Source organism: Diceros bicornis, chromosome 18 (genome assembly GCF_020826845.1).
Source record: "Diceros bicornis minor isolate mBicDic1 chromosome 18, mDicBic1.mat.cur, whole genome shotgun sequence".
In the NCBI taxonomy this organism is placed as follows: domain Eukaryota; kingdom Metazoa; phylum Chordata; class Mammalia; order Perissodactyla; family Rhinocerotidae; genus Diceros; species Diceros bicornis.
In genome coordinates this window covers 62,817,298-62,843,843 of record NC_080757.1, presented here as the reverse complement: position 1 = coordinate 62,843,843, position 26,546 = coordinate 62,817,298, and the positions used below count along the sequence as shown (strand labels likewise).

Genomic DNA, 26,546 nt, shown 5'->3' with positions numbered 1-26,546 from the left:
CTCTGCTCAAGGACTCGTCTTGGCTATAGCGCTCCTTAAGTTTTTCAGAGCTCTCCCTGAGGAGAGGGGAAAGAGGGAAGGATAAATTTAGGGATAATGTGAGGAGTCTGAGTGCAAATCCTTTTCTTTGACAACCTGAGAGATTCAAACTGCCTGGAGGAGTGCTCTCACTGGGCTCCTCTAAGGGCTAATGTCTCGTGGGACTGGGAGGGGGCTCTCCTGTTGGTCACTGGGGTCTCCATTCCCCCGCTATACAGAGCAGCTCTCTTTTGACCACTTTGAGTTTCAACTGGGCATAGAGTTCTGTTGTTATAAACACTTGAAAATCTCCAATGTGGCTCAACCCAGTACCTGGCATTTAGGGAAACCGAGTCCTGAAGCAGAATTGGTGCACTAAGGACACCAGGAGACTTAGAGACCCACCCCCGAGGCCCAGGCCCTGTCCCAAGCATTTGCTGCCACCCAGGAGTTCCCAGCTGACTGAGGGGTCAATGGCAGACATACGGGAGATCCCCCATCCACCCTGGTCCTCCTATGGAGAGAGGCCTACCCACCAGGAAACTTCCCCCATGTGTTCTTCAGGTGGTTTATGGAGGTTTTCTGCAGAGCAGAGATGACAGTGCAGGGCGAGGAGAAGTTCTTCAGGATCTCGCACTCCTGGAGAAGGGAAGAGAATGAGCTGTGAGGTGGGGCACTGGAGCCCCGCTTGCTCTAGCTTCAGTCCCCTTCTATTTAAATCTCCCCTCCTGGATGAGACAGACGCTCAGGAAGCCCCAGAAGGGCACATTTATGACCCAAAGAGTAACACTCACACGGAGGAGGATTTTAGCTCAACCCAGGGAGGGAGCCAGGTAGGAAGTGAGCATCCCCACACTGGGACCTGGAGTCAAGGTCAGCATGCCCCTGGCAGGAAGGGCCTGGGGACTGTGCAGGGGCTTAGACCACACACTGCAATCCTGGGAGCTGATAAAGGTGGAGGCAGTTCCTAAGGCTCCAGAGAGGGGCTCCACTGGGTCTCCCACAGCACACCTGGGCCACCTGGATCCAGCGCTCCACCACCCTCGCCCTGTCCTGGGCCGTCATGCTCGGGTCCCCGAGGCAGGTGGTGACGACGAGGTTGGCCACCCTTCTGAAGTGGTCGATGGTGGCCCGGACGGTGTGTGCCAGGTGCTCATTGCTGGGCTTGTTCCTTTTGCCCTAATGGAGCCCAGGCACTGAGAGGGCACCACCTTCCGGAAGAGCTCCTGGGGAACAGGAGGAGTGTCACCCAGAATTGCCAAACCCCAGCTCTGTGTCCACATCCCCAAAAGTCCCACACAGGGGTCACAGTTTAGAGCTGGAGCTCAGGAAGCTCAGGATGTGGCATGAGCCTTGTGAGAGTCCCTGGTTTTTCTTCTCTGTCCACTGCAGGCACCCAGCACAGGATGACCCAGGACCCAATACTGGCAGGGAAGGGACAGGGGCATTTGCACCCAGCCCGTCCTGGCTAACTCCAAGCTCCAGATGGTGGCTCAACTCAGCTCATCCCAAGGGGGCATCTTCCAACACCCTGATCCCCCTCTGGTCCCACTCCCCATTCTGATGCACATTCTCCCCTGGCAGCTACAACCACGGGCCTTGTCTGTCTCCCTTGTAGTGAAGTACACGTTAGGTGTGTAATAAGTCCTGAGGCTGTTGAGCCTCCTGAGCAGAAGGTTGGGCCACCAGTGACCTGGCTGCAAACAGTGACCCCCCACACACATTGATGTGCCAGGCCCCACCCAGCTTTCCCTCTCTTCTACCTCATGGAGTTGGCACAGAAACTCTGTGCAGCAGGTCCTGTTAGTGTCCACCTCTACGGTCTGCAGGTGGACAGCAAAGTCTTGGGGGTTCAGATAGTTGCCCAGGTCGTAGGGTTGGTAAGGGGTGGAGCCAGGATTCGGGCCCAGATCATAGGAGTCTGGATTAGGTCTGGGGCAACGATGGCAGAGGGAAGGCCTGCCCCACCCCGCCCTGAGAGCCCAGCTGCTCACTGCATCCATCACGGTCAACTGCTCCACCACCAGCTTAGGAGGGAAGGCCGTGAGGTTAGGCTTCTTCTCATGCTTCTTAGCCACAGGTGGAGATGGACTTCCCACTAGAAATGATGGTCCAGGTGACTCCAGCTCAGCAGCTCCCACTCCTGCTGCAACCCATGTTGGCCTTTGCTCCAGCTCCAACACTGCTGGTGGAGGGGACACTGGCTCCGGTGCTAGAGGGGGTGGTGTCAACAGAGCTGGAGCCAGCTCTACCTCCACCACTGCCCACTGCTCTGCTTCTGCCGCTGGCTGGAGCTCTGCAGCTGGCACTGCAGCGGGATAAAGAGAAAGGTTCACTCACATAGCTGACTTTCCATGTGTCCTTCTAAACACAGGAAAGATTCCACTCCCTTCCAGGAATAGCCAGCCTGCAGTCCCCCTTAGCCTCTGGCTCTGCCTCAGTGGCCTCCTAAACTCACAACAGACAAGGGAAAGAGGGTCACGGCAGCTCAGCTCTGAACCAGACAAGGTTACCTGCATGTACATCCCCTCTAGCTTGAAAAAGAGACAGCCCCTGACTGGTCCCACCCTAGTTCTGGTCCAACCCCATCATCTCAAGGTCCTAAGCGTGGAGGCCCTCTGTTCCTGCTCTCATCTCAGAGCAGCACTGGATGGTGTGGGTGGCCTCGTGCACCTGCCCCTTGTCTAGTGAGTTGGTGGAGTGGAAACCATTGGGCAGCTACTGGACGACCTCCTGAGTGGAGTTCTGCAAAGACTGCCTGGGAGCTGGGCCAGAGGGAATCAGGGTCTGCCTGCACACTGCCACTGAGGCCAACCCCCAAGAGAAAGTCTGCTCCTCAGTTCAGGCACAGAGGGGCATCCTGGCAAAGAACTCTGGTCAGGGAGAGAAGGAGAGGAAACCTCTAGGGCTCAATAACATACGAGTAGAGGAGCTCACTTTCTCATGCTGTCAGCCATGATCTGGGGTATGAACGTGACAGACTCACCAGGCTTCCGACACCTAACAACAAGCTCCTGCCCAGGAATGGCCTGCCCCACATACCCTGCCTTCCCCACTCCACACACACAAACACACACACACACACGATGAGGGGCCTGGAGTGTGGGGTTGATCAGGTGGGATCACAGTTGTGTCTTGGCCTGCACTAGCCTTTCCTGGGCTGCCCCATGTTACCCTTCACTGCCTCCTGTCAGACACCCAGAGGCGTCAGGGATGAGGGCTGAGCCAACGTCGGCAACAATCAAAAAGATTCTCTTTCTGGGCTTTTTTGAGCCCAGATCCTCCAAAAGTTGGGATACAACAACAAAACAGTTTTGCTTCTTGACTGTCTCCAGTCAAGTGAGCTGGATGGGGGGCTGTGGGTGCCTGGTTACCAAAGTTCTAAGATCTGTTGAGGCCTAGAACCAAGGAGATGGGGTCATTTTTCAAGATTCCTTTACCTGGGATGCTTACCTCAATCAGATTTCTCCAGAGCTGCCCCCTGAGCCAGGGCTGCTCACCCTCTTCTCTCATGTCACTTCCTGAACTCTACACAAGGAGCCTACACAGCCCTAGCAACAGCTCCCTGGAAACCTAACTCAGGTCCTAGCTTTGAGAAGACAGAGATGAATGCAGACCTCCTTTTTCTTACCAGTTCTGCATCCTGGGAAAGTCCCTGTGCCTCTCAGGTCCTCCCTAGTCTCCAAACCTGCACCATGGGAATCAGGCTAGACTCTACTTCCTAGAGACCTCACCCGGTGTATAAGAGATAATATCTATTACCCCTGTGGGCTGGTGTCACATGTACCTAAGGCACAAACTTAGAGATGGAAGAATAACAAGAGGGGGTGACATGTAGCACAGAACACCACTCAAAACAGGCCTGGGTTCTAGCAATGTGATATTGGAACAGTCGCTTCCAACTTGGCCTCATTTTCAGGTCAGCATCATGAGAGGGTTGACACTAATGGAAATTTAGATACTGCCATCCTGTGGCATAAAACCATTCAATTGTTTCCTGTTTTATGGAGAATGAGACCCAAGTGACACATCTTGGCCTATGAGGTGGGCAGCCTCCACAATGGTACCCAGTAAGCCCCACCCATGGCATAGCCATCCCTGTGAAACCACTAAGTGGTTAGTAACTGGCTTATGAACATAATAACAGCCAAAGTGATGGGATGTCTTGTCTAAATTTTAACTACGCAAGTCTCTCACTTCCTCTTACTCCCTCTCTCATGTTCCATCTCTCTCTCACACACACACTCTGTCGAATCTCTGTAACTGTGGAATCAAATACCAGTGTTTTGGGGCTGCCCAATGTGGAGGCCTATAGAGGAGAGAAGCACAAGAGTGCCCAGGCCAACAGACAGAAAGAAACTCAGGTTCTCAGTCCCAACTGAACCCTGAAGGCTGAGAGTGACCTTGGGGGCTAGTCCTCCCCAAGTTGAGCCTCAGTTGAGGCCACAGCCCCAACCTGTTCAACTCATTGAGGCAGAGGCACCCAGCTAAAACGTGCCTGATTGCTGATCCACATAAATTGTGAGATAGTCAACATTTGTAGTTTTGAAATGCAAGGTAAGGGGCAATGAAGTCAGAGAAGGAAAGGTAACTGACACAGTCTACCAAGCCCTGGGCCTACCTTCCACCCCAGCTCCTGTTCTCTCCTCCCAGGCTCCCTCCAGCTGCATTGGCCACATTTCTGACCTCCTCTGGCCAAATTCACTTCTGCCTGTGAGACTCAGGACCGGTGGTGCCATCTCGCTGACACACTGCTCCCAGACCCCTGAAGGGCTGGCTCCCTCTTGTCATTCTGGTCCCAGCAAATGTCACCCCAGTGAGGCCTTTCAGACCCTCCCTCCCAATGACGCCCAACCCTCCCTCACAGCCTCCTGCTGTGTTTCTCTACATCACTTGCTCCTTTCTTGCTCCTGACTTTGCTTTTGTCCATTTCCCCTCTAGACTGCGAGCTCCTGGCAGGCAGGGACCACTTGGTCATTTTCATCCTGCGCTTTGGCCCACCAGGGCACCTGGCACAGGGTGAGTGCTCAGTGCACAGCTACTGAATGAGTACATGGGAAGATCTTGCACCCTTCCCCCTGCTTCTGACCAACTTTGATTGTGGAGATGAACACTAGTAATAGGAGGTACAAGTTGTTTCTGAGGCAGAGGGACAGCCAGAAAGACCTCTGCTTGACTCTTCTCTGCTCCAGGAGGTCAAGTAAAGTTCAGTAGACACAGTGTAAATTCCAGGTTTACAGCAGAAGGAAAGGACTTGATGTATATGTATATTATGTAATGGTTACCAAAATAAGTTTAGTTAACATCAATCACCAAACAGACATAAAATCTTTTTTCCTGCTGATGAGAAGTTTTAGGATCTACTTTCTTAGCAGCTTTCAAATGTACCACACAGCAATGTTAACTTGCATAGTGCTGTATATCAAGTATATCTCAATACAACTGAAAAAAATAAAAACAAATTCTAACTTGCCACCACTGACACAAGAGGCTGCCCGCCCCCTGGTGGCCAGCACTAGCACTGCAGCCTTCACCACAACTCCACGAAACAGAAAGGAACCCTTCTTCAGGTGTCCTCAAGGCAGAGGCTCTCCAGAGTCTCAGAGGTAAAGGAGCAGGACCTGTCGCCTTCGAGAGAGTGGGGTGAATCTCGGGAGCCTACCTTTCCCCCCATCTTGCTGTCCCCCACCAGGTGTCTTCTTCACTCCTGAGGCATCCAACCTCAACCAGGACAATGACTGCCCCTGCCTCCAGATGAGGACCCCGAGGGTCCAACAAGAACTGGTCTGCTCCCTCATCTCTACACTTCGTGTCCAGTGCTCTGGCATCTTCTTCCTTATCCCCAGTTCTCATCCACCCAAGCCCCCATGTCTCCTCAGTTCTAAAGGATCTCCAGGGGCTGGAAATCATTTTCTCAGGGTTTCAGAGCACAGTAGGTCATCAACAGAGAACCTAGTCCAACAGACACGTTGCAAGTGCATGGAACACTTGGAGTCACCTGCTGGATGCACTCCACTTTATACAGGAGGACCCTCACTGAGGTCTTCTCTCCTGTTCCCAATGCCTACACAAGGGGAGGATGGACTCATCACAGTTCTGGGTGCCCACAGAGGTGGACTGCAGGACCCCAGTCCTGTGCTCCCCAGGCTGGGCCAGGGATGGGTCTGGAACAGGCAGAAACCTTGGAGCCTTAGGGATTCCTCTGCCCATCTCTGGGCCCCTGGGCATGTATCTAGGAGAATGGATGCCATGGTCCCCTGGGAGAGCTGCCTCCAATCTCTCTCCCTTCTGCCTCTTGTCACTTCCCCCGGGGCGGCTCTTTCTTGACTGCACCTCCATGGTCCCCACATGAGAAGTCAGTGTGAGTGGGGGTGCCTGTGCACATGTGATGATGAGGAGAGGAAAATGACCCCATATGGAGAGGGGTGGGCAGCAATCCCCTAAGATCTTAATGCCTCTCATTGTCAAAGGAAACCTGAGGGAAGGGGTGGAGCCTTGGCCAAGGAAGCTGGAGCTCTCTCTAGTCTTCAGGACCCTGACTACCTCCTGTGGTCTGGGCCAGTACTTGCCTCTTTCTGGGCCAGTTTCCCAACTGTACAGTGAGGGGTAAGATGTGCAACAGCACAAGCATGTGCTCGGCCAGGAAAAGTCATCAGCCCCATCAATACATTAAGTATGTTTTAAGTGTATTGAAGACATTAATATTGCTGTGCAATCATCACCACGATCCATCTTCAGAAGTCTTTTCATCCTGCAAAACTGAAACTCTATACCCATTCATGAATAACCCCCCATTCCTCCTCCTCCCAGCCCCTGGCAAACACCATTCTACTTTCTGTCTCTCCGAATCTAGCGATTTCAGGAACCTCATAGAAGGGAAATCACACAAGGTTGTATTTTTTGACTGGCTTATTTCATTTAGAGTAATATCCTGAAAGTTCATCCATGGTGTGCCATATCTTAGAAATTCCTTCCTTTGTTAAGGATGAATAATATGCCATTTTATGTATATACCACATTTTGCGTATCCATACATCCCTCCCTGGACAGATACCATAGCTGGGCCCAAAACCAAGCCCAAAATAAAATGGGGCCCCAACCAGACTTTTATCAACAGTCCCCTGGAGACTACTTTCTTAAGCCACGTTCCATATATTTACTAAGGATTTAGTCTTGGGCCATGAGTTGTTTTTCAGAAACTCCATTTTTCCTCTTTGAGCAAGTTTCAACTGGTTTGAACCAGTGAGACCACAAGACGGCTGGCAAGACTCAAACCATGACTGCACAAGTGACTGGAGGATGAGCTAGGGGACCAAGAACTCTCTTGCCGATCATATTAAGGACACCGCCTTTTCAACGTAGGATGTATGACAGAACATGAAAATCTTCCAGCACAAAATGCCTAGGACTGCCCCCCAACCTCCCGCACCCACTCCTTTGCCCTTAAAAAGCCCTTTCATCTGCCCATGGGGGAGAAGGATTTAACCTTTGTCTCCTGTCTCCCTGCTGGCCAACCTCGTAATAAAGCTTTTTCCCTTCTACAAGAGTGGGTATCTCATGGTTGGCTTAAGGGGTGCATTGGGCAGCGAGCCCTTCCTCGGTTACAATAGTTGGGTGGCTTCCATGTTTTAGCTATTATGAATAGTGATGTTATGAATATGGGTGTTGAAATATGTTTTGAAGAATATGCTTTCAACTCTTTGGGGGCATATACACCCAGAATTGGAATTGCTGTGTCCTATAAAATTATATTTTTAATTTTTTTTGGAATTGTTATACTGATTTCTACAGCAACTATATATTTTATATTCCCAAGACAGTGAACAAGGGTTCCAACTTCTCCGCATCTTGACCAACACTGGTTCTACTCTTTTTCTTCTTCTTCTTCTTTTTTTTTTTTTTTTGATAGATGCCATCCTAATGAATGTGAGGTCGTCTCTCACTGTGTTTCTGATTTGCATTTCCCTAATGATTACTGATGTTGAGCATCTTTTCATATGCTTATTGGTTATTTGCACATCTTCTTTGAGGAAATGTCTACTCATGTACTTTGTTCAATTTTTATTTGGGTTGTTTGATTTTTGTTGTTGAATTTAGGAGTTCTCTGTCTATTCTGGATATTAAGCCCTTGTCAGATACATGGTTAGCATCCTGTGGGTTGTGCTTTTACTGTTGATAATGTCTTTTGAGGTACAAAACTTTTTAATATCCATGAAGTCCAGCATGTGTATTTTCTTATTTTATTGGCTGCTCCTTGGGTGTCATATCCATGAAATCATTACCAAATCCTATCTTGTAAAGTTTTGTCTTATGTTTTCTTCTAAGAGTATTATAGTTTTAGCTCTTACATTTAGGTCTTTGATCTACTGGGAATTAAGCTTTGTATATGGTGTTAGGTAAGAGTCCAAGTTGATTCTTTTGCATGTAGATATCCACATTTTCCAGGACAAATTGTTGAAAAGGCTTTTCCCCATTGAATAATCTTGGCACCCTTGTCAAACACCATTTGATCACATGGGTGAGGGTTAATTTCTGGGCTCTCAGTTCTGTTTCCATTTGTCAATATGTCTGTCTTTATGCTATCACAATGCTGTTTTGATACTGTAGATTTGTAGTAGTTTTCAATCATGAACAATCATTCCTCCAACTTAATACCTTCTTTCAAGATTTTTTTTGGTGTCTGGGTTTACTTGAGATTCCATAAGAATTTTAGGATGGGTTTTTTTCTATTTCAGCACAAAACATCCTTGGGATTTTGGTAAGGACTGCACTGGATTTGTTGATCTCTTTGGATAATGTTGACATCGTCACAATAAGGAGTCTTCCAATCCATGGTGATGGGATGTCTTTCGTTTCTAGTAGTGCCGGGTGGTTGTTCAGGTTGAGGGGGCAGCACTCCTAGAGGTAGTCGTGCAGAAACCCTCAATTCCTCCTCACTATGCCTTCACCATTTCCTTAGAACCCATCGACCATCAACACAAGAGAAAATGCATGTAAAATGCATGTGGGAAGTTTTCAAGGACTGAGTGTGCATGGAGCACACATTTCTTCCACTCGTCTCCATTAGCAAAAACTATGGACTGAACCAGCAGAGCCTAACACCTGGGGACTACAGACTCAACCAGAAGACCCCAACAAATGGGGACTGTGGACTAACCAAGGGCCAGGGGTTCAGGTTCCTCGTAGAATCATCTGCCAGCTCAAGCTGACCCACTAAGCCTTTGTCTTGCACTGCGGACTAGCCAAGGGTTAAGACTGATGCTCTGATAGAGCATCCTGTCAATCTAGACTGACCCATTGACCCTGGACTGGAAAGTCAGTTAGATCGGGAGCTCAACTCAAAGACAGTGGATCTCAGTTCTGAGAGGAACTTACCCACGGCTCTCAGAAACAGTGAAAAAGATGGAGAACTCAAAGGTTTTGCGGGTACCAATGCCTGTGTTTCTCATCCCCTAAGCCATCAGATGTCTCCTTTGGATCCCACTGCTGCCACCAAACTGGTACAGAGCAAAATAAAACTGAGTAAATTTTAAACATCTTATTGGCTTTATTCAACAATTCATGAATCAGGCAGCATCCAGTCTAGCAGAGAGAAAGGAGCTCCAAGGAGCTGTACAAAATGAAAGACTTTTATAGGCAGAAGGGAGCAGGAACAAGGAAGTTACACTACACGAAAAAGAGGGTTGGTTACTGCAAGGTTACCTTCCTTTAGGGGATGGCAGGGCTCTATCAGGAAGGTTACCTACCTGCTGCTCATCAGGTGATTCCCAATTGACTGGTTTATGATTCTATTCCTGGGAGGCCAAAAGTCTAATTAAATCTCGGCTTGTTGACGTGAGACTTAGCCTAAGTGGCTCCATTTGGGCCTGGTGTCTTGTTTTATTATTTTATTTATTTAATTTATTTATTTATTTATTTTGTGAGGGAGATCAGCCCTGAGCTAACATCCGTGCTAATCCTCCTCTTTTTTTTGCTGAGGAAGACCAGCTCTGAGCTAACATCTATTGCCAATCCTCCTCCTTTTTTTCTTCCCCAATGCCCCAGTAGATAGTTGTATGTCATAGTTGCACATCCTTCTAGTTTCTGTATGTGGGACATAGCCTCAGCATGGCTGGAGAAGTGGTGCATCGGTGCGTGCCCAGGATCCGAACCCGGGCCACCAGTAGCGGAGCGTGCACACTTAACTGCTAAGCCACTGGGCCGGCCCTGGTGTCTTGTTTTAAACACTTTACTTCTGCTGGTCCCTGATTTCCCAAGTTACAACCCAGCTGTCCCTTCATTGACCATTGTTGGTCACACACCCACTGCACCTGCCTCCAGTCCTTCCCCTTCAACACCGTAATCTCACACACAGCTCCTTCCGACACTATCATGACATCTCCCACCACACGTCCCCTATATATTCCACACTGCCATCAAGATGCTTCACAAACACCACCACAATTTATGTCCAATGGGCTGAGAGGCCTAACCGTGTACTGGGAATCAGGAGTCGCAGGGTCTGTCACTTGGCCTCCAATCACCTACTGTACCCCAGCTGAAGGGCTTACCCTGTGGAGAGACTCACTTGTAGCCAACTCCATCGAACAACACCATCTTTGCCCCAGGATTCCTTCAAAATGCTCCACCCACTTTCTGCCCCAACTGCTCCTTGAGGGGTCATTTTGTGGTAGCGTTTGAGGTCACCTTGGTGATTTTGTGCCCGGGCCCAAACAGCTCTTGGCCCACAAACACTTTAACCATACCCCCTGAAATCATATAGCACAGGTAACCAGTGAATGGGTGCAAATTATTGGTTTTACCTCAAGACACCTAAGGAATATTTGACACCAGGAGCATCCACCTTTGGGTTTCACTGTGGGCTGATATCACAAGGCTCTCAGCCAGTGAGCGTCTCTCTCCCCAGCCCTCTGAGCAGCTTGCTCCAGGCTGTATTGTGCAACGCACTATTGTCTCTCTCTCAGCCTGCTTCCCTCAGGTCGCAGGTCCCCTGAGTTTCCTGCCCTGACAGGCTACCAACAACCCATAGAGACACTGTCAGTCCTATAGCACTGGGTTTTCAGTTCTACTAGAATTGACTGACTGGACTGGGCACAGGTGCGGTGGCCCTACCCACACAAAATCAGGAAACTGAGGCAACTAAGAAGTATCCACAACCTTAACACAACATGGATAACAACTCCGTAAGAACATATCCTAGCCCTTGAACAACACTCTCATGAGTCTCTTGCCTAAATGGTTTTAGAAAATGGCCTGGCCCTAGATTGTCTATACCGGCCAAGGAAGGAGGGGTTTGTGCCTTTCCTAGAACCACTTGCTGAGTGTATATCAACACAGAAGTTCAAACCTACCTCCACCAAATGGCCCAAGAGGTTAAAATATTGCATAATATTACCCAAATCTTTGAATAGATACCAAAGGCCGCCGAGATCGCTGACCTATTTTCATGGCTGGTCTCTCCAAGTTGGAGACAATGGAAATGGACTGGATTTTAGACTGTTGCTTGTATAATCATAGGATTTGTTACTATAGCCCTCGTCGGATGTTTACTTTCTTGGCTACAACCTGCCCTACCCCTAATAACTCCATTATTACACTTATTAAATATACCAACCAACTTAAAATTAACCAATACCCAGATTAACTTAAAAAAGTCAAAATTTTTATGTGGAAAATCTGCTTAACGTAGAATACACCATTTTAAGCATTTCAAAGTATACATTTCAGTGGCTTTCAGCACAATGACTATGTCGTGTGGCTATCACCACTATCTAATTCCAGAACATTTTCAACACCCCCAAACAAACCCATACTCATTCACACTCTATTTTCTGCTAACCCAAGCCCATGGAAACAACTCATCTGTTTTCTCCCCCTATGGATTTCCCTATTCTGGACATTTCATTCAAATGGCATCCTGTTATCTGTTACCTTTGTGGATGGCTTCAGTAAGCACACATGTTTCAAGGTTCACCCATGGCCGAGCATGAAGCAGTACTTAGTTCTTTTTTATGGCTTATAATATCCTATATTATGAATAGGCCACATTTGGTTTATGCAGTGGTAACTGGATAGAAATTTGGGTTTGTTTCACCTTTGGACCATTGTGAACAATTTTGCTTTGAATGTCTATGGGCAAGTTTGTTTTTTTGGACATATCTACCACGGGCCTCTCCAGGTCAATGGTAAATCTAGGTTTAAGACTTTAGAAAATGCCAAGTTGTTTTCTGCAGTGGCTGCATCATTTTACTTTCCCACCAGTAATGTATGTGGGTTTTCCTTTCTCCACATCTTTACCAACACTTGTTATTTTCCATTATGTTGAATATAGCCTTCATTTTGAGCATGAAATAGTATCACACTGTGCTTTGAATTTGCATTTTCCTAATAATTAATGATACTGTGCAACTAACTTGTGCTTTTTGGCCATCTATGTATTTCCTGGAGACATGTCTATTCCAGTTGCTTACCCCGTTTCATCGACTTTTCTTTTATAATTGAGTTCTAAGAGATCTGTATATATACTCGATATAAGAGCCTTCTCACGTATATAAGTTGCAAATAGTAGGAGACTTCAAAGACCACTATTAACAATGGATAGAATATCCATACAGAAAATCAGGAAATAGCAGACATGAAAACATTAAATACTAAATGGACCTATCAGACACACACAGAACATTTTACTGGACAGCAACAAAATGCATACTCTTCTCAAGGGCACACAGACTATTTTCCAGAACAGATCACATGTTAGGTCACAAAACAAGTCTTAACAAGATTAAGAAGACTGAAATAATACCAAGTAACTTTTCTAAACACAATGGCATGAAACCAGAAGTCAATAACAGAAGGAAAACTGGAACATTCATAATACATGGAAGTTCAACAAAAACTCTTAAACTTAAAAGTAGATCAGGGGGCCGACAAGTGCTGTAGCAGTTAAGTGCGCGTGTTCCGCTGCTGGCGGCCTGGGTTTGGAACCTGGGCACGCACCAACGCATGCTTGTCAGGCCATGCTGTAGTGGCATCACACATAAAGTGGAGGAAGATGGGCAAGGATGACAGCTCAGGGCCGGTCTTCCTGAGCAAAAAGAGGAGGATTGGCATGGATGTTAGCTCAGGGCTGATCTTCTTCACACACAAAAAAAGTAGATCAAAGAAGAAATCAAAAGGGAAATTAGAAAACAGCTCAAAACATACAAAAAGAAACAATAGGGGCCGGCCTGGTGGTGCAAGCGGTTAAGTGCGTGCACTCCACTGCGACGGCCCATGGTTCACCGGCTCAGATCCCGGGTGCACACCGACGCACCGCTTGGCAAGCTATGCTGTGGTGGCGTCCCATATAAAGTGGAGGAAGGTGGGCACGGATGTTAGCCCAGGGCCAGTCTTCCTCAGCAAAAAAAAAATAAAATAAAAGAGGATTCGCAGATGTTAGCACAGGGCCAATCTTCCTCACACACACACAAAAAAAGAAACAATAAACACACCAAAACTTATAGGATGCAGCAAAAGTAGTACTAAGAGGAAAGTTTATAGTGATAAACTTGTACATTACAAGAGAAGAAAGATGTCAAAGAAAAAACCTGACTTACAACACACAGCATTAAAAAAAGAAAAAATGAAACCCAAAGTTAGCAGAAGGATGGAAGTCACCAAGAGGAGAGTGGAAAAAAAATGAAAGACAGTATGGAAGATCAATAAAAGTAAAAGTTGAGTTTTGGAAAAAATAAAATTGAGAAACCCTTAGATAAAATATCTAGGAAAACAAAGATAGATGACTCAAACTAAATCAGAAATGAAAGAGGAGGTATTACAATGGATGCTTCAGAAAGAAAGAGAACAGAAGAGACTATTCTGAACTAGTGTACACTCATAAATTGCATAACCTAGACAAAATAAATTCCTAGAAACAACCTATGAAAGCTGAATTATGAAGAAATAGAAATCTTGAATAGACCAGTAACAAATAAGCAGACTGAATCAGTAATCAAACACCTCCCAATGAGAAGGGACTTCTCCACTCTGCCTGACCTTAGCCAGCCTGCCCCAGCCCCAGGCTGACTCCCGTGGACCTAGCTGGCTCCCTGTAGGCTTCTGCAAATCCAGGCCCCTGGCTCACCCTGGAGCATGCCAGCTCTGGGGGCCTCAAGCAGCATCCTCGACACCAGGCTCCCACCAGGCTCCTGGGAACCCAGGCCCCCATCTCAGCCTAGGGGCTGCCATCTTGAACAGCCCAAGGTGGCTCCTGTGACCACAAGTGGTGTCCTTGGCACCAGGCTCCTGGTGGGCTCTGGTGAATCCAGACCCTGGCTCACCCAAGTTCCTGCCTACTCCAGGCAGCCACAGGCAGCACTCACAGCCACAGGCAGCTTCTGTACCAGGGCACCCAGTGGGCTCCCACAAATCCAAGACCCCAGGTCACTCCAGCACTTGTTGGCTCCAGCAACCCAGGTAGATTCCATGGCACCAGACTCCCCGGGGGCTGCTGGGAACTCAGGCCCATGGCTCACCACACCACCTGCCAGTTCCAGCAGCTGTAGACAGCTGTCATGGAACCAGGCTCCTTGCAGGCTCCCACAAAACCAGGCCCCCAGCTTACCCAGGTTCTTGCTGACTCAGGTGACCCCAGGCATCTCCCATGGCACCAGGCACCGGCTGGTTCCCATGAACCCAGGCTTCCATCTTGACCCAGTGCCTGCTTGCTTCTGCAGCCTCAGGCAGCTCCTGTGGCCCCAGGCTCCCAGCAGGCTCCCAGGAATCCAGACTTCTGGCCTACCCCAGCACAAGCTGTCTCTCGTGGCGCCAGGCTCCTGGCAGGCTCCCATGAACCAAGGCTCTCAGCTCATCCCAGCACTGGCGAACTCTCATGGCCCTGGTTGACTCCTATGGCTGCAGGCTCTCAATGAGGACCTGCCAAACCAGGCTCCAGTGGGGCTACTCATGAACTCAGGGTCCCAGCTGTGCCCAGGACCAGATACCATAGACCCAAGCTTTCCACTCACCCCAGTACCAAGCTGCCCAAGGACTCCAGCAGCAAGCCTGCCCCTGGACACCACCAGATGGCCTACCCAGGACCCCTAGATGGGCTGACTGTGAGGGCTTTGGTTTGCTAAAGCCAGTCTATAAAGAGTGGAAGAGGTGCCTACTTCCTCAAATTTGCAGACACCAATGGAAGGCCACAAGGATCATGAATAATCAAAGACCCATGACACCACCAAAGAAAAAGAATAAAACTCCAATGACCGACCAAGCAATGGAGATATAGGAACTATGTGACAAAGACTTCAGAACAACCCTCTTTGAGAAATTCATAAAACTCTAAGGAAACATAGATAGACTACTAAATGAAATAAGGAAACAGTGCGTGAACAAGTGAGAAGTTCATTACAAAAACAGAAATCATTAAGGAAAAACAAACAAAAATCCTAGAGTTGAAGAACACAATGACTGAACTGAAGAATTTAATAGAGAGCTTCTAAATCAGATTCAACCATGTACAAGAAATAATTAGTGAATAGAAGATGTGTCATTTGAAATCATCCAGTCATAGGAGCAAAAAGAAAAAAAGGAATGGCTAGGAACGGGGAAAGGCAGTGTGAATTATGGGATACCATGAAAAGAAATAGATAATCATTACTAAAGTACCAGAGGAGAAGATCGGGAGAAAGGAAAAGAAAGTTGACTTACAAAAATAGCAGCTGACACCTTCCCAAATCTGGGGAGAGATTTAAACATCCAAGGTCATGAAGCCAATCTGTCACCCTAAAATTTCAAAGTAAAACTTTCTTCTCGAAGACACATTATACCAAAACTATCTAAACTCGAAAAAAAGGATCAAAAAACATGATCAAGTTCAACATGATGCAAATCAATGAATGTGATACACTGCATTAATAGAATGAAAGATAAAAATCATAAAATAATCTCAATTGATGCAGAAAAGAAGTTTGACATAACTCAACATGGCTTCATGATAAAAACTCTCAATAAAGGGTTACAGAAGGAACATACCTGAACATAATAAAAAGTTTACATAACAAACCCATGGCTAACACCATATTGAACAGTGAAAGGTTGAAAGCATTCTTGCTAAGAAAAAGAACAAGACAAGGGTGCCCAGTCTCAACACCACTCTTCAACATACTGCTGCAAGTCTTAACCAGAGACATTCGGCCACAGAAAGAAATATAATGCATCCAAATTGGAAATGAAGAAACAAAGTGGTCTCTGTTTGCAGATGATATGATTTTATATAGAGAAATACGTAAACACTCCTCCCCAAACTGTTAGGAGTAATAAACAAATTCACTCAAGCTGCAGGAGACAAAATCAACATATAGAAATCTGTTTCCTTTCTGTACATTAACAATGAACTATCTAAAAATGATATAAAGAAAAATATCCTATTTATAACAGCATCAAAAACAGTAAAATACTCATGAATAAATTTAACCAAGAAGGTGAAAGATCTAGACACTGACAACCATAAGACATTGACGAAAGAAATCAAAGACACAAAGAAATGAAAAGATATCTTATGTTCATGGATCAGAAGAATTAATATTGTTAAAATGTCCATGCTACCCAATGCCATCTCAAGATTCAACGCAATTCCTATTTAAAAATTCCCACGGCATTTTTCACAGAAATACGACAAATAATCCTAATACTCATATGGATCCACAAAAGACCTCAAATAACCAAAGCAACCCTGAGAAAGAAAAAGCTGAAGGCATCACAATTCATGATTTCACACTTTATTACAAATCTATAGTAATAAAAACGGTATGATACGGCATAAAAAGAGACACCTAGACCAATAGAACAGAATCAAGGGCCCAGAAATAAAACCACACACATACAGTATGGTAACAGTTGATGAGTCAACTAAGAAGACTCCATGGGGAATGGATAGTTTCTACAATAAATGGTGTTGGGAAAACTGGACAACCACATGAGGGAAACTGAAATCGGACCCCTATTTTACACCACTCTAAAAATGATCACAAATTGAATTAAAGACTTATATGTAAGACACCAAATATAAAACAACTAGAAGAAAATACGGAGAAAAAAGCCCCATGATACTGGTCTTGACAAAGATTTTTTTGGATATAACATCAAAAGTACAGCAAAAAATGTAAAACTTAACAAGTGGGATGACATCAATCTAAAAAGCTGCACAGCAAATGAAACAATCCGCAAACTAAAGGGCTTCATATCCACAAGATATAAGAAACACTTACAACTCAACAGCAAAGAAACCAACAAAACAATATGAAAATGGTCAAAGGATCTGAATAGATACTTTTCCAAAGAAGACATAAAAATGGTCAACAGGTCCATTAGAAGTTGCTTGTGATTACTCATCATCAGGGAAATGAAATCAAAACTACAATGAGATATCACCTCACACCTGCTAGAATGGTTATTCTCAAAGAGACAACAGACAACAAGTGTTGGCGAGGACGTGTAGAAAAGAGAACCCTGTGTACTGCTGGTATGAATGTAAATTGCAACAGTCACTATGGAAAAATTATGGAATTTTCTCAAAAAAATAAAAACGGAAATAGTATATAAATGAGCAATTCCACTTCTGGTTGTATATCCAAAGGAATTGAAATCGCTATATCTACACCTCCATGTTCATTTCAGCATTATTCACAAACTGAGGACATGGAAAGAATCTGTGTGTCCATGAATGGGTAAATGGATAAAGAAAATGTGAGATATATGTATATATACGTGAAATATATAATGGAATATTATTCAGCCACGCAAGAGAATGAGATCCTGCATTTTGCGACAACGTGGGTGGACCTTGAGGTATTACGCTAAGCGATATAAGTCAGACAGTAAAAGACAAATACTATGTAGTCTCAGTCATATGTGAAATCTAAAAAAGCCCAACTCAAAGGAATAGAAACTAGAATGGTGTTTGCCAGGGCCTCAGGGGTGGGGAAATGGGAAGATGTGAGTCAAAGTGCACAAATTTCTAGCTGTAAAATGAATAAGTTCTGAGGATCTAATGTACAGCATGGTGACCATAATTAACAATACTAAATTATATACTTGAAAGTTGTTAAGAGAGTAGATCTTAAAAGTGATCACTAGAAAAAATACGTTAATTATGTGAGGGACTGGAGGTGCTAACTCACCATATTGTGGTAATCCTTTCACAAATCATCATCTTGAATACCTAAAATATATATATGCTATATGTCACTAATGTTTAAAGAAATCTAAAAAAAAAATCTCTCAACAAAGTAAAACCCAGGACCAGATCACTGCACTGGTGAATTCTACCAAACATACAAAGGAGTATTAAAAACAAGCCTTCTTACACTCTGTCCAATAATGAAAAAGAGGGAACACTTCCAAACTCATTTTATGAGGCCAGCATTACCCTGATACCAACAGTAGACAAAGACACTAAGAGAAAATAAAATTACCGACCATTACCCCTGATGAACATAGATGCAAAAATCCTCAACAAAATACTAGCAAACTGAATTCAACAGCATATTAAAAGAATTATACACTACCACCAAGTGAAGTTTATTCCTGGTACACAAGGGGAGTTCAACATAAAAAATCGATCATTGTAATATGCCACATCAAGAAAATGAAGGGGAAAAAAACATGACCAACTCAATTGATGCAGAAAAACCATTTGACAAAATTCAACACCCTTTCATGATAAAACAATCACCAAACAAGGAATAGGAGGAAAGTTCCTGAACATAACAAAAGCCATATAGGAAAAATACACAGCAAACATAATACTCAATGATAGAAGAATGAAAGCGTTTCCTCTAAGACCAGGAACAAGGCAAGGATGCCCACTTTCACCATTTCTATTCAACAAGGTATTGAAACTTCAAGCCAGAACCATGACGCAATAAAAATAAATAAATAAAAGGCATCCAAATTGGAAAGAAAGAAGTAAAATGGTCTCTGTTTGAAGATGATACCATCTCATATGTAGAAAATCGGAAAGACTCCACAAAAAAGCCGTTAGATCTAACAGAGGAATTCGGGAAAGTAGCAGGATACAAAGTCAACACACAAAAATCAGTTGCATTTTTATACACGAACCAAGAGCTCTCTGGAAAGGAAATTACAAAAACAATTCATTTATAACAGTATCAGAATGAATAACATGCTTAGGAATTAACTTAACCAGGGAGGTGAAAGGCTTGCACCATAAAAACTACGAAACATTTCAGAAAGAAATTAAAGAAGACATACATAAATGGACACAGATCCCATGTTCATGGATTGGAAGGCTTACTATTGGTAAAGTGTCAATGTTACCCAAAGCAGTCTACAGATTCAATGTAATCCCTATCCAAATCCTAATGATACTTTGCAGAAATAGAAAAATCTGTCCTAAAATTCACATGGACTCTCAAGGGACTCAGAATAGCCAAAACAATCCTGAAAAATAAGAACAAAACTGGAGGACTCACATTTCCTGATTTCAAAACTTACTACAAAGCTACAGTAATCAACAGTATGGCATTGGCATAAAGACAGACATAGAGACCAATGGCATAGAATAGCGAGCCCAGAAACAAACCCTCACATATATGGTCAAGTGATTTTTGACAAGGGTGCCAAGATCATGCAATGGAGAAAGGTTTCTTTTCAAAAAATGGCGCTGGGAAAACTGGATATCCTCATGCGAATGCTTGAAGCTGGACCCTCATCCAACACCATATACAAAAATTAACTCAAGGACATCAGTGTAAGAGTTCAAACAAGAAAACTCTTAGGAGAAAACTTAGGATAAAATCTTCATGAACCAGACCATGGCAATGATTTCTTGGGTATAATACCAAAGGCACAAGTACCGAAAGAAAAACAATGGACAGATTGGACTCCGTGAAAATTTTATAAGTTGGTACTTCAAGAGGCACTATCCACAGAGTAAAAAGGCAACCCAAGAGTGGGAGAAAATATTTGCAAATCATGTTTCTGACAAGAGACTGATATTTGGAATATACAGAGATGTCCTAAAACTAAACAACTAAAAAACAAGCCAATTCAAAAATGGGCAATGGACTTAAAGACTCCTTTGCCAAAGAAGACTTAGAAATGGCATATAAGCACATGAAAAGACACTCAACACCGCTAATCATTAGGGAAATGCACATCAAAACCACGATGGGACAGCATCTCACACCCACTGAGTGCTATCAAAAAGACAGAAAAAAACAAGTGTCAGCTTTGGATGCGGCGAGATGGGAACCCTTGTACACTGTTGATAGGAATGTAAAATGGTGCAGCTGCTATGGAAAACAGTATGGATGTTCCTCAAAAAATTGAACATAGAATTACCACATGATCCAGCAATTCAACTTCTGGATATACACCCAAAATGTCTGAAAGCAGAGCCTTGAAGAGATATTTGTACACTCATGTTCATAGCAGTATTATTCACAATAGCTAAAACTTGGAAGCAACCCAAGTGTCCATTGATGCATGAATGGATACACAAAATGTCTTATATCCATACAATGGAATATTATTCAGCCTTAAAAAGGAAGCAAATTCTGCAATATGCTACACATGGATTAACCTTGGGGACATTATGCTAACTGAAATAAGCCAGTCACAAAAAGACAAATACTGTATGATTCCACTAACATGAGAAACTGAAAGTAGTCAAAATAATAGAGACAGAGAGTAGAATGGTGGCTGCCAAGTGCTGGGGGTAGGGGAGAAGGGAGAGTTATTGTTTAATAGGCATAGAGTTTCAGATTTACAAGAGTTATGGGGATGAATGGTGGTGATGACTGTACAACAGTGTAAATGTATTTAAGGCCATTAAAGTGTACACTTAAAAATGGTTAAGATGACACACTTTTTGTTATGTATATTTTAACTCAATATACAAACACACAATAAAAGAAATGAGCTATCAAGCCACAAAAAGACACAGTGGACCCTTAAATACATATTGCTAAGTGAAAGAAGACAACCAGAAAAGGCTGTATACTCTGTTCCATAGTTTTCACATATTCCAATCACACGACATTCTAGAAAAGGCAAAACTATAGAAACAGTATAAAGATCAGTGTTGCCAGGAGTTGGAAGGCAAGGGATGAAGAGGCAGAGCACAGGGATGTTAGGGCAATCCAACTCTTCCGTAGGATACTGTCATGGTGGATACATGAGATTATGCATTTGTCAAAACAGCAAGACAGTGAACCTTAATGTAAACCACGGACTTGGTTATGAACACTGTAGCAGCATCAGCTCCTCATTTGTAAGGAATGGACCGCATTAACACAGGTGGTCATGCAAGATGTTAACAGTAGGGGAAACTGTGAGGGAGGAGGGAGAAATGCTCTGAACTCTCTGCTGAATTTCTCTGTCCATCTAAAACTTTCCTAAAAAACAATCTATTAATTAAAAATTAATCAATGGAAGGTAGGGAGTGGGCAGAAATATGATCGAAACAAGAATATCAGAATATTGATAAATGTTGAAGCTGGGTAATAGGGACATGGGGGGCTATCACACTTCTCTGTTTAATTTGTGTATGTTCAAGGTTTTTCACAATAAAACATTTTAAAAGCTCCAGATTAAATCTAGATTATATGTACAAAGAATCAAACAATGTGAAGAAAACAGATATTTTTGAAGCAAGTACTCAAGGGGCACACTGAGGGAACATGCAATCACACTGGATAGAGAGTGAACGTCCTGATTCCATCAGGAAGGTTCAGTGAGCAAGGCAGGCAACAGCATAGTCAGGTAAGTGACAGATAATGATCACAGAAAAATGTTCACCCTCACTGGTCTCGCAATGGGAACAATGGGCCCTGACAGAACTGTCCCAGGATTTACAACGTTGTGACACCCAGAATTAGAGCGGGCTCAGGGACAGAGCACCACGTCCTGTGAGAATGCCAATCAGCACCGGCTTTCTGGAGGGCAAACCTCCCGAACCCTGGAACCTGCAGGCCACTGGCCCGGCTGCTCTGTTGTATGGAATCTGTCCAAAAACAAAGGGATTGGGTACAGATGATGGACTGAATAAACACATGTAGAGCCCCTTTGATATAAAATCCCTAAAAAGTGACCCAAAGATTCCTTCATTGATGAATAAATTCATAATAGCCCTGGGAACCATCAAGAGAGACGACGTTTTGAGGAAGACATCAAAGAGAGACAGCAGCTGGTGACCGGGGACCCCAGTGGGGAGCTCCTGGTGGGCCATGGAGACCAAGCCAGGTGGCCCTCTCTCCCTCCCCCTCCTCCCCCTGCCGTTCACCTAACACCTCCTGCATCGCCCCTCCACTCCCAGCCACTGCCCACCTCACGCTCCAGGATTACAGGAGTAGAGGCGCAGGGCACCCTTTCCACCAGCACGTCTGTCCTCTGCTGCACCTCCCCAGGCAGCAGAGCCCAGCCCTGCACCTCCTCAGGTCCCAGCACGCTCCTCCCGGGCCCTCAGGCTCCTCCTCTCCATCTGGTCCTCCCTGCAGCACCTGCTAGCTCATCTCCACATTACAAACAAAACTCTCCCTTGGAGCCATGCTCCCTTTTGGCTACTGTTCACTTTCCTGACTCCCCTTCATGGCTAAACCTCTTAAGTAAAGTGCCTCATCCCTACTGCCCTCCCATGGCCCCCTTCCCCCACTCTAGACCCAGCTTCATTCCCACCCTCTCAAGGAGACTGAGGTCCCCAGTGATCCCATGTGGCCGAGTCCAGCCATCTTCTCTCCATTCTGATCAGAGCTGTATCCCACCCAACTGAGCACCCCTCCTTTCTGCAATACCCTTTCCCCTCATGGCTCCTGCAACTCCATGCCCCACCGTTTCAGTCCCCTTTCCTGGACCCTCTTCAGCTGCCCCTCTGCAAACACTGCCTGCTCCTAGGCTGGGCCCTGGTCCCTTCTACGGCTAGTGTCTCCAGGAAACCTCATTCCATTCCACGGTTTTAAATATCTCTGACCTCATCCTGACTCTGCAGACACACTGATGCAACTTTAAGAGGTTAACTGCTAGCTCCCCAGCATCAGCACTTGAGGAGTATCTCAGACTCGATTCCCCTCAAAATTTTACTGTCACACGAGTTCCAAAATAGCATCAAACATTTCTAAAAAGGAGGGGAAATTTGGATACAATAAATAGTGGTGAACACAGTAACCAATAAAATATATACTTACATCCAATCACAGTTGCTTGATGGGGAAAATAAGAACACAGAACAAAGATCAGACAGTCTCGAGCTGGGGAGTGGAAGGTGAGGTTTTGGGAGTGTAGAACACAGGAACTGATCAACTCTAAGCATTTACAGAAAAAAAGGCAGAACGGTTGTTCCTAAAAGCTGAAAGACACTCACTAGAGGAATATAAAAGTCATGAGAAAGCCTAACAAATCAAAAATTAAATTAAATGGTAGACTCAAATTCCAATTTATCAATAATCACAATTGTAAATGGATCAAATTGCTCTATAAAAAGATGAAGGTTCTCAAGTTGAGTTAAAATATAGCTATAAAATAAAGTGACATAATATGGTTGAAAACAAGGAGATAAAGAAATAAGACTTTAAATGGGACAAAAAGGGGTTTTCTGTGTTGATAACTGTCAGGAACACTTATGCACCTAACAATATGGTCTTGAAACATAAAGCAAAACTGGACAAACAAGAAGACACAGGCACCTCCAGAATCACAGGGAAACCTACCTTACCTCTCTTAGAAATCCACAGGTCAAGTGATACAGTAAGTTAGGAAACAGATCTGCTGACAAACACAAAAAAGCTAGATCGAGCCTCAGCCTGAGGGACAACAATGTAAGCAACTAGTGGAGAGGATGCATTCTCCTCAAACCACAAAGAAACAGTCACCACAATGGACTGTGTGCTAAGCCACAATGAACTCTCTAAAGAGTTCAAAAAGCAGAAATCTATAAGTGACCATATTACTGGACCTTAAAGCAATTAAAGTAAAAAATAATCACAAAATATTGGCTCCCCTCCCCCAACCTATCCACTTGAAAATCTGTCCACACCCTTCTAAATCTCTCAGGTTACAGAGGGGATCCAGACAGACTGGACAAACTCTTTAGAAATGAAGAGCAATGAGAGCAGCATGAGGCAAATCCATGGCATAGGTACAAAGGGACAGAAGAAGGGACACAGCCTCCACTGCAGGTATCAGGGAATATCAACTGTACACGAAGAAGCTGAGCACTTCCCTCCAGGAGCCAGAACAACACCACAATAAAACCAATGACAGCAGAATGAAGTGAGGATTCACGAGGCAGGAACAACAACGTAGACCTGAGCAATGGAGTCAAGAGTTGGCTGTCTGGAAAGAACTGTAACAGTGAGAAACCTTAGGCAGTCTGAGCAAGAGGAACAGACAAAGGCACCGAACTGTACCATCAGGTACAAGAAACTATAGAAACAGCTTTAACGTGATAGGAGAACATAGCAGATAACTGACCAGGACATCAGCGGCCCTCAGCTACAGCTGTCCTTCCCCCAGGATGCATCTGGAGACACGCGGGATGGGTTTTGTTTCTTGCTTTGTGTTGTCCTAATGGTTGTTGCCCTGGGGGTCCAGGAGGTCCTGAACAGCCTGTCACATAAAGTCGTTTCCCACCTGAAGTGTTACTGACATCTGGGAAGACAAGCACTGATCCAGATTAAATGAACAATGTGGTAGGGAAAAGTTCTCCATGGGTGTATAACAGGGAAAAGATGGTACCCTCAATATGTAAGGAATATCGAGAAACCAATGTTTACAACTACTAAACTGTAAAAGAGTGGAAAAATCGGAAACATAGCCAAGAAACACACCAAAAATATATCCAACCTATTTATACAGGTGGAGAAATATGCATGTAAAGCACAGGAAACAGTGGAGGAGATTACACACCAAATTTTACTACCGACAAGGAATAAAAGTTGGGAGGTAGGTGAGAAATAGGAGTTTTTACCACTTCTTAGCTTATATATTTCTGTACTGTTTTAATTTTTACAAAAGACAATGTATATTACTCAAAAAGATGTTTAAAATTTTAAAGAAATTATTAAAATGTTCAAAATGACTTCAGTTCAAGAATATTCATTAAAAGATGAATGGAAAGAACCTCTCCATGACTTTAAGAGTCTCCTATAACTTTTCTAATAGTTTACTATGTCGATTTTATTTCACATTTAGATCATAACTCATTGGAATTTACATTTGTGTGAGGGATGCAACAGAAGCCGACTTTCTCCTGTTCAAGTGGAAAACCAACCATCCAGGCACTGTTCATTGCGTAGGTCTGGCTTTCCCAGCTGACCTGCAATGCCTCCTTCCCCACCTGCTAAACGCTGACAACTACCGCTGCCTCTCGAGCGCCCTAAAGCGAGCGGGGTGAGCTCTGCAGCCTGGGCTCCCTGTGTGTGAGGGGCGGCTACCAGCAGAGCCTTCTCCCAAGACAGCAGCAGGCATGCTGCACACAGAAGTGCTCAGGGGCCATCTGCTGCGGAGCAGGAAACCCGTCATGATGAGCAGGCAGTGGGGGAGCCCCGAGCCCCGGGACTGACCTCGGCTGGGGGCAGCAGGCTGCTCAGGTAGGGAGCCCCTCCCTTCAGCTCATCCAGCTGCTCCTGCAGCGTGTGCACCTGGCTGTCGGCGGCTGCCCCTCTTCAGCTCGCTGTCCTTCTCCACCTGCTCCCACAGGCGACACCCGTGCTCCTGTTCCCCCGGGAGCAGAAGCAGTAGGAGTGCAGCGAGTTGAGGAGTTCTTGGGTCCCCAGCACTGACAAGATGACCTCGCTGAGGGACGTGGGGCCGGTGTCGTTGTGCTCGCCCTGCACAGCTTCTGCGGCTGGCTTCGGGGTGACATCTGTTGGAGGGTGAAGGGGCTCTGGGAGGGTTTCTGAGGCATCATTGTGAATGATGAACGTGGGGGCTCTGGGCCAAGCCCTCGTCGGGCCCCAGGCTGGTTCCGCTGCAGCTGGGCTCCACGTCTCTCTTCAGCCTCTTTCTGTCAACAGCCTCTCGAGGGACAGATAGCCTCTCTTGAGTGTGCACTAAGGAGAAACTGTACGAAGGAAGCCAGCCAATAAACCTTCACGCCCTAGATCTTGGGGGTAAAGTCACATACGGAAATGCCACTCTTCCCCAGCAGGTCCTGGCTGGGAAGAGGGGGTCTCATCGCCAGCATCTACAGCAGACGTGTTTGCATCTCCCTGGCTGCCTCACGCTGTGGAGACCACACTGTCTCCTGGAGTTCCTTCCAGAGACTACACCTGCTCCTGACTGCCGGCTTCCTGTGTGGCCCTGGGTGTGTGTTCACCCTGCAGAGGGGCTCACTTCAACTTGCGGGACCCTGGCTGGGCCCTCAGGTTTTCCCTCGAGGACGACGATGAACCTGCAGCTCCTTTCCCATCTGCTTCACTCGCATGTTCCTCAGGCTCCAGGCAGCCTTTCTGGTGTCCTTCCTCCTGGGGCGGCCAGGGCCTTCAGCCCCCCCTTCTCAGTCAGGTGGAAGATGGAGGGCACGGCCA

At 45.5% G+C, this 26,546-nt stretch overlaps 1 long non-coding RNA gene across 1 annotated transcript; it reads right to left on the bottom strand.

The window, feature by feature from the left end:
- LOC131417909 (uncharacterized) lies at positions 1 to 25,786 on the bottom strand. The gene is made up of 6 exons (XR_009222775.1): positions 25,581 to 25,786; positions 9,765 to 9,812; positions 9,394 to 9,515; positions 2,013 to 2,326; positions 555 to 657; positions 1 to 56 (listed from the first exon to the last, which is right to left on the bottom strand). It is a non-coding gene; the product is annotated as an uncharacterized LOC131417909 (long non-coding RNA).
- Between the last annotated feature and the right edge of the window lie 760 nt (positions 25,787 to 26,546).